Source organism: Neomonachus schauinslandi, chromosome 7 (genome assembly GCF_002201575.2).
Source record: "Neomonachus schauinslandi chromosome 7, ASM220157v2, whole genome shotgun sequence".
NCBI classification, from domain to species: Eukaryota; Metazoa; Chordata; class Mammalia; order Carnivora; family Phocidae; genus Neomonachus; species Neomonachus schauinslandi.
Genome location: NC_058409.1, coordinates 69,431,413 through 69,445,980, shown reverse-complemented (window position 1 = coordinate 69,445,980; position 14,568 = coordinate 69,431,413). Strand labels below are relative to the sequence as shown.

At 38.6% G+C, this 14,568-nt stretch overlaps 1 protein-coding gene and 1 non-coding gene across 4 annotated transcripts in view; one reads left to right on the top strand and one right to left on the bottom strand.

The window, feature by feature from the left end:
• The window catches only part of FAM172A (family with sequence similarity 172 member A), a 406,595-nt gene that overhangs the window by 267,597 nt on the left and 124,430 nt on the right, over nucleotides 1-14,568 (top strand). The window lies entirely within an intron of this gene.
• Nucleotides 4,597-4,726, bottom strand: LOC123325415. The gene has a single exon (XR_006540419.1). It is a non-coding gene; the product is annotated as a small nucleolar RNA SNORA63 (small nucleolar RNA).

Here is a 14,568-nt window from a genome sequence, read left to right as displayed (position 1 = left end):
TCAAGGATACAACAGGCAGTCAAGGCTGTGAGTTCAGAGAGGGAGTGGCCTAGAGTCTTTAGAAAAAATTTTCACACAGAAGATTTTGGCTGGACCTTATGCGTTCGGTAGAATGTGGATTACAGAAAGATGTGCAGGATGACATTTAGGCAAAAGAAACAGAGCAATGTAAGGAATAAGGGCTGGAATGGATCTGAAAATGTTCACGGGAAACAAAGGCAAGATGGCCCTGCTCTTGAAAGAGGTGGAGGGGAAGTACCTCAGGAAGCAGGTGGGCTTAGGAAGCCAGTTGAAGGATGGAAGGGCTTTCCATCCTATAGACTGTACTTCAGTCTCTGATCTCTAGAGAAGAAGAGTGCCATTTTTGTTTGCTTTCTGGTTTTGGCTTTCACAATTCCCAACCAGTTCGGATGGTAAGCACAAAATGAGCAGCAGTATCTGCTTATGGCTGCAGAACAGAAATGGGCTTGCTTTGCCCAGAGCTGTCAGAGAATGAGCGGAAGTTTTGAACATGAACTACTCCATAGAAAAATCATAGGAGATAGTTGATCACTAAGCATTTGGAGTTGCAGACATGTCTACGTATTTGAAGGAAATAATTTGGAGAACAGTTCAAATACTAGGTAAAGAACAATTATTATAACTATATTTCTTTATCACTAATACCTAAACTTCAACTCAGCTTCACTATGATTTTAGCTAAACTTTTCAGGTCTGTTGGTTAGGAAACATATATGCTACTATATAAATATATATAAATATACTTAAATATATAAATAAATATATATACAGACGTATGTATATGTGTGTATGTTTCTATGTATATTATGTGTGTTATATATTATGGTATATATAATGCATTACATATACATATATAATATATATATATTATATAATTATCTTTATTAGCGGTGGTTATGTTCTATAAAGTCACTGAGAATGCTGAATTAGTGAGTATTGAATCATTACTCCTGGGGATATACAGGGTTAGGTTCCTACAAGCATCTGGTCACAATGTTTTCATCAATCAACCAATATATAATCTTGCTTTATGAACTGAACGTCTCTATTTAAAGACACCTTATTTAATATACATTGTTGATTCACTAACATTGAACTCACAGCCAACGGCACTGTAATTCATGCCTGAATGAAGCTTGTCTAACACATTTATTTTCTCCATAAGACACATCACAGTCTTCTTAGGAACACTAGTGCTTAGTGCTTATGTACACTAGACGACGCTTCAGCACTACACTTGGGGGCCATTTCAAACAGTGATATCGCAAAAAACAAAACAAAACAAAAATGTGAAAAACATGGCACTAAATAGTCTGTGAAAAGGACACTTGTTTACAGTGTGAGAACAGAAACAAGAAGGTAAAGCATGGCCTTATTTGACCTTAGTTAGGAATGCATGTTAGGCAACTCCAATTTTTCACCACTCTGCACATGTGCATATCTGTAAATGACCACAAAAAGCACCCTGAGTATTGATTTTGGGGGTTACAAATAAATTTTAGTAAGTAGGCGAATTCACAAATATGGAATCTCTAAGTAAGAGGATTAACTATATATAGTAAAGGATTTGCTAAAAGGATTTGACCTGGGATTTGACCAGAGCTAGTGAAGCAGGCTTTGTAAGAATGCTGGAGCTTGGAACTACCGAGCAGACGTTTGTTAGGGGGAGATGGATGAATGAATTAGACCCCATGAACATGGACTGGAGCCTGTGAGGATGGACTTAAACTCATGTCAGTTCTTTTTGCTTCTGTCCTTGGTGGTGTGGATGTCCTGTAGAAGCCAGTGTCCTTTGTCGTGGAGTTAACCACACACATACCTGGTCCAGGAGTCAGAGATGCTGAGGGGGAATTCAGGGGATGGTGGCACAGGTGCATTCCTGGCCACTGCCTCATTCCACAAGGTGAGCTAGCAGATAAACAACAGCGTGCATGAGCTAGAAATAGCTATTGCTTTACTTTAGCCCTCCACATGTCCCACAGAAATTTCCTTTATGTATCATCCTAATCAGAAACATGGCTTGAAAAAGAATTCTGGGAAATATAGTTCAACCTAGGCCAACTGACACATTACAGAGCCTACACAGTTCACCCCTTCTCAACTTGGCAGTTACATACATCGCCTTAAACCAAACTCTGTCTACAAATAAAGACATTAATGAAGTCAGGCTTCTACTTCATGTGATACAATTATCCCATGTACAAATGAAAACACACTAACCCTTTCCTCGGAAAAGGATACAAAGCAGGCGCCTGGGTGGCTCAGTCTGTTAAGTGGATGCCTTCAGCTGGGATCATCCCGGGGTCCTGGGATCGAGCCCCACATCGGGCTCCCTGCTCCGTGGGGAGCCTGCTTCTCCCTCTGCCTCTGCCTGCCTCTCTCTCTCTCTGTCTCTCATGAATAAATAAAGAAAATCTGTAAAAAGAAAAAACAGATACAAAGCCCCTTTATTGTTCTTGGCTTATGTCCATTCCTCTCACCTTTTGTATCCTGTAATTTAAATACTGAGAGATAAAGCTAATTACTTGTTGATACATATTACATGAGATGATAAGGAAATAAGAGAGGAGAGGAAAACAAAAATAATTTAATATATATATTCAAATCAAAATAAGGAAGAAATACCCATAGCTATTACATTGCTCATTTTTGTAACTGGCCATGTGGTTGTAGTTGGTATTTGTAACTACCTTCATTCTATATTCCCTTTGTTCTTAGCAAGCACCTCAACTGGTCATAGTTCTTGCCTGGTAGGCTGACCCATACCTTCATTCCTGAGGCAGTTGGGCCATTAGCTATCCTTCCTGAGTTAGAGTAGGTTGTAGTTTTCTATTGACATTAATCACAGGAAGTACTAACAGGTGTCCTCGATGATGTCCTGCATTGCAGACACACTCCTCTTTATCCCCATTGTGTAATAGCAACTCAATTATCCCTTAGTTATCAGGATCAATCACACCAGCCAATATAGTAACACTATTCCATTCCTTGTTAATTCAGTGGTATAAGGAGCCCAAAGTGGCAAGATGACAGTCTCAGTTTTGAGCTCAATGGAATCATTGTTGTGTCACTTAATAGAAGCCTTCCTCCCTATGGAACTAAGACCTTTAGATCAACAGAGCCTAAAATCATAGGAATGGGAGGCAACAGTTTTGTTAGTAGGTCACTGAGAGTACTAAGAAGAGAAGCCAGTCTCATTTCCATCCCTTCATTCCCAGACCTGGGAGAAATACCACATGTATTAAATGCTGATTTAGGGTACATACAATACCCTGGAGTACATTATCTCAGCCCCACAGGGTGTTGTCACCTAAGCAGACACCATAACTGAGTCTTCAGAAAGTTACTTCACCACTTTATGAAGCCCGCTGCTTAAGAATAATGGGGAGGGCGCCTGGGTGGCTCAGTTGGTTAAGCGACTGCCTTCGGCTCAGGTCATGGTCCTGGAGTCCCTGGATCGAGTCCCGCATAGGGCTCCCTGGTGGCGAGGAGCCTGCTTCTCCCTCTAACCCTCCCCCCTCTCATGTACTCTCTCTCATTCTCGCTCTCTCAAATAAATAAATAAATCTTTAAAAAAAAAAAAAAGAAGAATGGGGAATATGGTAAGACCAGTGAATGTTGGCAGACCTCAGGCTCTTTCTCATCCTCTCACTTGCTCTCTCTGATGGAAGTTAGCTCTGTGCTGGGTGAGGTGCTCTGTGCAAAGGCCCACGTGGCAAGGAACTGGTGTCTCTGATCAAGAGTCAGTGAGTACCTGAGGCCTGTCCACAGCCCCGTGCGTGACCTTAAGCCACACTCAGATTCCTAACCCAGAGGATGTGCGAGTGCTAAGTGTGTATTGTTTTAAGCTGCCCGGCTTGGGGGTTATTTATTCCATGGCAGTAAATAAGTAATACAGCAGGTTTAAATGTGAACTCTTGTAGTTGCTGAATCCTAAGTAGAAACGACCTTAACTTTTTTGAGGCTAAAGTCTTGTAAGGCTCATCTTTGCCCTGATACCTGAGGGTTTAAGAGCAACTTTCTAAAAAGGCACTAAAAAGTTCATTGAAGACAATTCATTCCTAGCCTAGTTCTCTGACTGCCTCATTAGACTTTGCTGTACATTGTATCAGAGACAAGATATTAAGTTTCTTCTTTATCACATTTGATCACTATATCAATTGATCACTGAGTCTTCTCACTCTGCAGCTCTTCACTGACCAGTCTTTCTTAGGACAGAATTTGCTACTCCCTGCACCCTTCTATTCCCTGTGGGTTTTTATTCCAACAAATTTGGCTTAAATAGGAAGGAGATTTCACATACACTCCCCAGCACATATCCACTTGTTTCTCATTTATGTATTTTTTTAAATTTTTTTTTAAAGATTTTATTTATTTATTTGACGGAGAGAGACACAGCGAGAGAGGGAATACAAGCAGGGGGAGTGGGAGAGGGAGAAGCAGGCTTCCCGCCGAGCAGGGAGCCCGATGTGGGGCTCGATCCCAGGACCCTGGGATCATGACCTGAGCCGAAGGCAGATGCTTAATGACTGAGCCACCCAGGCGCCCCTCAAGTCAGTGTTTTACTTGGTAAACATGTCTGAGACCATGCATCCCTGGCTGCTAAGCACCATGGCGGACAGGGCTAGAAAGGTAACAGCTTTATTTTGAGCAGGGGCAAAGACAAGGCAGCACTTTACAGCTACATTGTAACTAGAGCCTGCATCCTCATTTATGTATTGATCACTTATATTATGTCCCAGGTACTACTCTGGAAGTTGGGGACGTAGCAGTGAATAGTAGCTTCTCATGACTATCTTTTTTTTTTTTCAAAAAAATTTAAAGAAAAAAAGAACTGTTACCTGGACCTTTGCTAGTGGTAGGTTCCTCCCTTTGAACCTGGCGTCATTAGGTTGCATCAAATGAGAAAAGAGTTCGGGGCAGCACCACCAGCATTTTCCATATAAAAACTCAACAGTTTTTCAATCAAAATCAGTGATCTCTCACAAAGAGTTCTTTAAAAATGTTGAATAAGGGGTATGGCATCAAAATGGGATTTTGAAAATTAATTTAATAAATGGATAAAAGAGAGGAGCAAGGAGCTGGAGGCAGCAGACTCAACAGGCTGTGATGATGAAGCAAGTATATGGGGTGGATGGTGTGAACTGGACTGGTGGCAGTGGGAATGGAGAGGAAAGGGGAGTGAAGAGAAATAGGACTCAGGAAGAATTTGCACTCCCTGACAGCCAGTAGATTGGACATGGAGGCTAAGGCGACATGGAGGCTAAGGCAAAGGGAAAAAACAAGCTGGAGTGAAAAGTAACTGGGATTATGAAAACATTCCCAGAAATATTAGGGGGCCTGGAGGGGGAAACCAGTTAAGGGCGAGAGAGGAGGAAACTGTTCTATGACCTATTTAATTGAGGTGATGGCAGGAAGTTCAAATGGAAATAACCAAAGCATGGTGTGAAGTAACTTTGAAACATCTATAATTCTCTGAGCACAAGTTAGTGATGGATATCCAGACTCTATGTTCAATTTAGTGAGGCCTTTTTTTCCAGCTTTCTAATTTATAACGTTTCTCTTAAGTTATGATCTGTTTTTATTGTTTGACTAAAGTCTCATGGTCGTAGCAGTGAAATTGCCTATAAAAATACATACTCATTTAATAGTGTATTTTTCTTTCATTACTAAATATGTTTCCCTTTATTAAAAAATAGATCTGTTGCTCATAATAGCTTAATTTTATCAATGTTATTTATCTATGAATATATATATTTTAAAAACAGGTACAATAAAATTTTTAAATTATATTTAAAATATCATTGATAATTATTATCAGGGCAGTCATGTCATTTTTATTTTTCTGTTAAAAGCAGATGTAATATTTGACAACTCCACACTTAGGAGTTGGCAGTGTTGTACCCTATACTTAAAATCTGACTTTTTAATTATCTTAACATATAGTGAATGGTGGGTATTTGAGGGACCTTGAATCCCTGTCAGGTGACTATTTGCCCCGCTTCATTCTGTTGATGGTGTCTCCTACCAGTAAAATCAGCCCGTTAAAAACATTGTTATTCAAAGAATTAGATAATAGGTTAGTAGGACCTATGTTTATTGTATAGCCCACATTCTGTGTTGTTTGTATGTTGGTTATAAAATGGCAATAGCAAATATCTGCCTCAGTTACCTTGTAGAAATGTTATGAGAACAGTTTTTGTACTATCTGAAGGCCATTTTGACTTCATCAGAAAGAAGGCATTGTAAAAGCCTAATGTGGTACTGTATATTCTCACTAATCATTTCAGAATTTAGGGCTATCATTTATTTTAAAACTACTATTTTAATTGTATGGGAATGAAAAAGGATTTGCAGACACACTGCCCCTTCCATTTCCCTGTTTCTATTTTTAAGCAACAAATAACTTTGTTTTTCATACTTTCCTATGTTCTCTGTGACACTGATAAGGGTCACAAAATATTACACGGAAACCAGAGACACAGAGAGAAAATACAGTGAAGAAAGCAAAAGGAAAACTAATAGCAGGAAGAAAAATGCAAAGTGGGACATAGAAGTATAGATGCAATAAAGCTAAAAGAGGCATGGGGTAGCAGTAAGGATGAAATTAGAAATGATCTTGTGTGGCGTGCTCCTCCTCAAAAATAGCTAATATAATTTTTGGCTGCGTATGAGGAGGCATTCCCCCAGGGTGAAAGGAAAGCGAAACATAAATGTTTGAAAACAGAGAAGGTTACAGAGCACTGCTGTCTTCTGACTTCTTAAAAGTCTGGACACAGCTTGCTTTGGCTGGCACGTGACTAACAGGCTGCTCTTTGCCAGATTTTTCTATCTGAGGCTAGTTTTGGGTAAGTACTACTGCTAAGGCTCGTATCCTTTCAACCCCCTCCAAATGTGCTCCTTACATGCCTCTCTGGGTGTGTGTGTCCAGTCTGCATGTATTCATTCAACAAGAATTTACCATGGACTAGACGTTATGCCAGGTGCCAGGGACATAGCAATGAATTACAACAGATAACGGTCCTTTATGGAGCTTACGTTCTAGGAGAGGAGACAAATAATGAACAAGGTAAATAAGGAAAGTTTACGATTGTGGGAACTGGTAGGAGAAATAGAAAGCAGGAAGAGAAGACCTGAAATATGTGGAGGGGAGGATTTGCATTTTTAGAGGAGTGGCCACGGAGGGCCTCGCTAAGATTACATTTCTGGGACATTCTTTCTAGTCCTGATCTCCTGCCACCTCCCACTAATAAAGACAATACTTGCCCATCTGACTTTAGAGATCTTTCCTCAACTCCAGGCTACCTGCTGAGCTCTGAGAGCTGCACCCTTATTCCCTCCCAGCAGTCTCTTGTTCTGGGCCTTGAAAACCTTGCCTTATGGTCAGATCCATTTTACGAGTCCTGCAGGATTTATGGTAACCATAAAGCATAGGTGACAAGCAAGTTATTAAGGTATTCCACTCTTCCTTGAGCTACCCATATAGAAAAATATAACATATATATGGTGCCCTGGGGTTCACAGGCAAGGTTGTTTATGTCCAGAGGTGAAGGGACAGAGCTACCCCTGGCTGACCTGAAGGGTAAAGGGATCAATATGTTGACATACCTGTGACCACTTTGCACCAGGCACACAGGATGGAACGCTCTGCCTCCTCATAGCTTCATTTTGCCATCTACCATGAAGGAACTCTCTGAACCTAGATTCACTAAATCTGTGTAGTCTAGAGGTGTGGTGCCTGTCAACTTATTTCCTGCCAGAACTTGTATCCATCTCACTTTTCCTTGTCTTTGTCACAGCTTGAGACAGGCTTTTCTCTAATATTTCACTTTACCTAGAAAACTTGATGTAAATCTGGGCACCTCAAAATTGGAAAGATAACAGCAGAAGTGTTAAAAAGAAGAAGAAGAAAAAGAAAAAGGAAAACAGAGAACATACGTGTCTGAGGGGTGAAGAATTAAACTTGAAAACTTACAATATTTAGATGACCTCATCTTGGTTTGGATGTAGAAGGGGGCTGTTGATAACATGTACCTCTCAAGCCCCACTTCCCCACAGAAAGTGGAAAATTAGTAATTTCTAGGTGAATTTGAATTGTAGACAACCTGCTAGCATAATCCTAATTTTACTTAGCTTAACCAGTGCAGATTAACTATTTACACTGACTGAACTACTGAATATTTGCGAAGTATTTACTTCGATTTATTGCTGAAAATATATCTTGAGGAAGTGACACTAAGGAGTTATATCTCTTCTTTGTTAGTGAATAATCACTTGCTTCTAAAGATAGCAATGAGAAATCAACAGTAATTGCTTCTAGATGTGGTGTCATTCAGAATGTGTAGACAAGCTGAGTTGTCTAATATGTTTTTAGACACAGCTCAAATTAATTAGGTAATTGAAAATCTATAGTTCGCCTTTGTAAACAGATCTTAGATTCAGGGCATATTAGCATATAGGATACTGTACCACTTTTTCACTGCATGGACTGCTCAAGAACTACAGCATTCCTCTTTCCATTCAAAGGTTATATATTCTAATCCTTTAAGTGATGCTTTCATTAACTAAATAGCACTTTTCAGGCAGTTTTTGTTCATTACTGTAGAATTGGCCTTGTAGCTGTTACTCATCAGTTTCCCTGTTCATTGTTCTATGCTACCTTACAATTATTAGTTAATGTAAGGGATGAGTATTCTAAAAGTTGACCACCAGAAATTCTTGTGTTTTCAGTGAATCATTCATTCTAATTAGCTAGAATCAGGAACTCTGGGGAAATAACTGATTAAAGAATCGTTTAAAATAATCTATTTAACTATATATTTATGTAGATCACCAATATTTGCCTTGATTATATATACTTAATCAGATCCAATATTTTCCTCTGATTTTGATTCTTTCAGTTTTCCAGTAATCACAGTGAATATAACTAGTTTCACTTCAGAAATCTCACTTTAAAAAAAAATTAAAAATAGCCACCATGCTTTTTACAGCTTTCTGAACCAATTTGTGAAAAATCCTTCGAAGAATTTGGCACTAAAGGTGGCAACTCTCCTTTTACTGAGATAACTCTTCCCTTTAAAGATAAAAAATAAAATTATTTTTGGAATACTTTGGGGTAAATAATCAAATAATATGAATTTGTATTTCTACTTGAAAATTACACATTATGAGTTTATTTGCAAGAGTTATTACTTTTACTATCCCTATAGCAGTGTCTCATGGCTTTTAATGCTATGTCCCTAATTGTTGGAAAAGTAATTTGGGGAGTAGTGCTCCCTAAGACAGAAATGTTCATCCTTTTTACTATATATTAAATATTGATCTGCCTTCCTACGGCTGTCTGTGCTTCACTTGTCCTCTATTTCTCCTTCCCTCTGTCAGTTCGGTCTGGGTCACTGCTCTTGATGGTTCTCTCTGTGTCTGTATATTGACCTCTGGCTCTCTGTCTCTCATCTGGTTTAGTCTCTATGTATGACTCTTTTCTTACAGTTTTTGTCTCCTGTGTCTCCCTGGCTTCCCCAGTCTCCCCCACCTGGAGACTCGTCTGCTAGCCTGTAGTATCACATCTCCCCCAGCCCACAGTCTCTGCCTGCCCCTGGCTGACCTGAGTGGTTTGCCTGGGTCCACTGCCTTCACTGCTCTTTCACTGTGTGATATGTGCCTCCCTCAAGCCACACGGTCTCTGCTCCTACCCATGCTTTCCATCTGCTTCCATCTGCACCCTCCTTGTCCACTCTGTTGTCAGAGACGGACATCAAGTCACCAGTAACAAATCTGTCTGCTGGCAAAATTACCCCGAAAACATTACTCTTCAAAAGAACTGTATTGCTTTTTAAAAGTGATTCGGAACCTCTAAAATAAATATTCTTTGGTACCAAGATGAAAATTCAAAGTGAACATTAGGTACCATAAACAGGCCAAATATTTTCTGTTTATAAAATCCCAAATTGTAAATAAATAAATAAATATAAAAATAAAATCCCAAGTTGTTCTCAAGTGCTTGAAAAGCAGGGATAATATTTTTTAAAGTTTTTGTTTCATCATATTTTTAAAAATATAGTCCTTTTTAGTTCTACTTAATGATAAATATAGTTCTGTTTAATGATGAATTTTGAGAGATAATTTATTTGATCAATGAGTTTAATCTTTAGGTATTAGAATTGATTTAACTGATATATGATGTCCAAATATTCCTTGAGAATTAGTATGGTATTTCTGTCCATACTGTTTGTTAATATCCCCTTCAGTCATATGTATCTCACCCCAAGTATTCAATATGTTATACCACTAAATAAAGAAATATTACACCAGCTAGTTTACAGATGTTTTGAATAATCTCATGGCACAAGCCTTGACAGAATTCAGTTGTATTACATAATTTCTTAATTTCTAAAATACTATAAAAGTTACTTTTTGAAAATCTGGGCAAAGAAACAGAAACATGATTTTAAGCTTTGTGTAGCAATGATTTCATAAATGAGACTTTTGTAAGAGACCCTAAATTAAAAATTTCTAATAACCACCTAAAATCAGTGTTGGCTTAGAGATCCTTTTATTTTTAGCAAATGTTTCAGGTATTTTTAAAAAGCAATATGAATAATTTCAGATTTTCACTTTTATTTCCTTTTAATAAATTGCCTTCAAAGAAATTTAGGGTCTTCTTTCTATTTTAATTTTGTGGCAAAGTAGCCATACCTTTCCTGCTTAGTTTCCAGAGGAAAAGTGATTAAGCTTTTAAAAAGAAATTATTGATTTAAGGCCACACATACAAGTGATTAAATATAACCAATTTTGGGGCACCTGGGTGGCTCGGTCATTAGGCATCTGCCTTCGGCTTGGGTCATGATCCCAGGGCCCTGAGATTGAGCCCCACAACATTGGGCTCCCTGCTCGGTGGGAAGCCTGCTTCTCCCTCTCCCACTCCCCCTGCTTGTGTCCCTGCTCTTGCTGTGTCTCTTTCTGTCAAATAATAAAATCTTTAAAAAATAATAATGTAGGGGTGCCTGGGTGGCTCAGATGGTTGGGCGTCTGCCTTCAGCTTAGGTCATGATCCCGGGGTCCTGGGATCGAGCCCCACATGGGGCTCCTGGCTCAGCGGGGAGCCTGCTTCTCCCTCTCCCTCTGTCTCTCCCCCTGCTCATGCTCTCTCTCTCTCTCTGTATATTAACAAATGAATATAACCAATATTTGGGAAACATTAGTGGGAAATAGTGGGAAAGCTACTTGTGGAACTAGATGATACGTGGTTTGAATTTTATAGTGAAAAGTATAGTCTTCCATAGCCTTCATAGTGTAGACTTTTGTAGTGCTGGTGTTATGAAAGAACAGTCTCTCAGAGTTACTTGGTTTTGCTTTTCTTCAGAAACAATATCAAACATATAAAATCAGCATTTTTGGTAAAACTTACATTTCAGAAAACCCAAATTTAGTTATTTTTACCAATTAATTCATTAATAATTTTAATTAATTTGTTTCCTCTAAAATTAGAGCCTAACTTCATGTCTTTCCACAAACTTGAGTTATTCTTGGTTCTTTAGAGGCAAGGAACTAACTGTAAATATTTGTTCCTTAATTCCACAAAGATTTATTGAGCACTTAATATGTACTAGGCACTAGTCTACACTCTAACAGTATGAAGATTGCTAGATGTGACTCTTGCCCCTCGAGGAGCTCATGGTCTCCTAGCAAAAAGTCTTCTGCTTGTTGCAAAGATTCTCTTTGTTCATAAACAGAGGATTATCACTGAAATAGGTAGGGTGGGGAGGAAAGTTAAGGACATATGGTGAACTCCTTCAGGACCCAAGAGTAACTCTTAGTTCACTGACATCCTCTATTGACTGGTATCCCACTGCTATCTAAGAGTTAGTGCATCTTCTGAAATTATCCACCTTCCTTCCATGCTAGTATGAGACCCTGACTTTTCACTTCAGGTACATGTTTCAAATGAATATGTTGTCATTTCAAACTCTTTAATGGTAGTAGGTCACCATTTATGAGGAAAAGCTTTGGATTTATCATGACTATGGGTAGTTTATAATAGTCTCCCAAATATGTAGGAGAATTAATTCTATAATATGATCAGATGAAGATCTACAATCACCCTGCCTATAAAATGGCGATAATGCTAGTACCATCTCACTGGGTTATGGTCAGAATTAAGTGAAATAATCCATATAGGACTGTTAAAATTGTACCTGGAATATAGTTAGGACTCAATAAATATAGGCAGTCTTCACTTTGTATGGTCCAAATACCAAAATTTCGGTTACCATAGTTTAGTTAAGTAACACCAAGTAGGCCCCAAAAACAAAGTTCAAGTTTCAGTTACCACAGTGTATTAACTGTGAATAATTGCATTAAGTACAAATCTCTACGTAAATAACAGAGGCACATCATGACAGCGGCCAATCACATCACTTCTTTCAAAATCTTTCACTGACCAATCACTGCATATCTGTTAGCCAGTTCAGGCACAGACAGCACTTTCTTCCATTTTATAAAAATGGATGATCAAAAGAGAGACTTGGCCAACAAAGATGAAAATGCAGCAAAGAAACGGAATGCTGGAAGTAAAATCGTAAAGTGCTTGTGACGAAAAAGATGATGTCCCGGAGGAAGTGACGCTAGCAAAAAAACACTTCGCATGAAATGAACTCTCAGAGATGTTTCACGACATTGGAAGTGTGAAGGATAAATGTTGGAAGCTGATCCAAACTTAGGAGCATGAAAATTAGCCAAGGCAGAGAAAAGATTTGCTTGAACTGTATCATAAGTTATATGAAGGGAAGGCAAGCACTATTCTAACTACTTTAGTAGGTTTTTTTACAAAGAAATAAAACATTTTAATTCTCAATGTTTCTAATGTTTTAAATTACAGTGTACTAAACATAATTGGTTTTACCTTTTTTAAATTCCTCTACTCATTTTTTGTAGGCAGTAGGAGGATTTTTAATGTTTTGACAAAAATTTAAAGGTCATCAAACAACCATAGTTTTCCCCATTGATTATCATGATCACTTTACATGGTTTCAACTTGTACGGTCATTTTTATAATATTTTACACTGTGCAAAGCAAGGACTTCCTATAATTATTATTATTAGAAATTATTTTATCCGGCAAATCAAGTACTATAGCTTTAGAGAAATTGCTCATTGCTTTTCAATATTTGAGCATTAAAAACTTTCATTTCTCTCCTGCGTCTGTCTTTGTGTTTTCTAGACTAAGTCCTGATTCTAGTCATGTCTCATCACAGGGTTAACTTTTAGAGCCTCCCAGTGCATCTTCTACAGAAATACAGTATTTATCCTCGGTTTGCCTGTTCTTCAATCAACCTCATTTCTTCTTCTAAATCTACTAAAATTCCATGCTGACCCTTTCCCTTTCATTCTTCCTGCTAATGTTCTGTTCTTCCACGCTCTCCCTGAAAGACTATTGGTTTTTAATACATTGTCTTCCTTTCAAAATGACACCTGCCCTAGAACATACCTTATGAGAAACTTCTTTAAATTCATTGGTTTCTTCCTTATGTTTCGTCTACATTTCTGTCAATCATAAAAAAACAAATGTCTTTCTTGAATTTAAATTATTATAAGAAATTCGATGTAAGCAAAATGTAAAATTCTAGCTGGAAGTTAACCAAGTTAACACTTGGAAATGATGCCATTATTAAAAATAAATGCTGTGCATTTTCACTATATTCCTTTATATAACTTCTGGAACCATGTGAATGTGTAGTTGAACATTCAAAAAGATAGTTAAATTTTCATTAATACGTAATGATAATTGAAATCTTGCTTTCAGTTCTCCATTCATAGCTGCTTTGACATAATTGCTTCCTAGAGTTCTGAAGCTCTCAGCAGGTGAAACTGTCATCTGCCTGATATTATCTGCACACGCATAGGGGCTACTGAGAGCTTCAATGAACTCTAGACAAATAAATGTGGATTTGGGCATGAGTCTTTCGCTCAGAAGAGAGGCTGATAGTCTGGTTGGTTCTCTTTAAGACCTTTGGAATCATAGTGAGGTGACTTTCAAGAGGATTCACTTTAATAATCTGACTTACTACCCCACGGTGTAAAGCCAAGGACTTTGTCAGGTTTAAAATGCTAAAAGGAGGGGTGCCTGGGTGGCTCAGTTGGTTAGGTGTTTGCCTTCGGCTAGGGTCATGATCCCAGGGTCCTGGGATCGAGTTCCCACATTGAGCTCCTTGCTAAGCAGGGGGCCTTCTTCTCCATCTGCCTGCCACTCCCCCTGCTGTGCTTGCTGTCTCTCTCTCTCTCTCTTTCTCTGACAAATAAATAAAATCTTTAAAAAAAAAAATGCTAAAAGGCGGGGTGCCTGGGTGGCTTAGTCTGTTAAGCATCCAACTCGATTTCGGCTCAGGTCATGATCTCAGGGTCCTGGGATCAAGCCCTGCATCAGACTCCTTGCTCAGCAGGGAGTCTGCTTAAGATTCTTTCCCTCTCCCTCCTCCCCTCCCGCGTGCTGTCTCTCTCTTAAATAAATCTTTAAAAAGATAAAGTAATAAAATGCTAAAAGGAATTTTT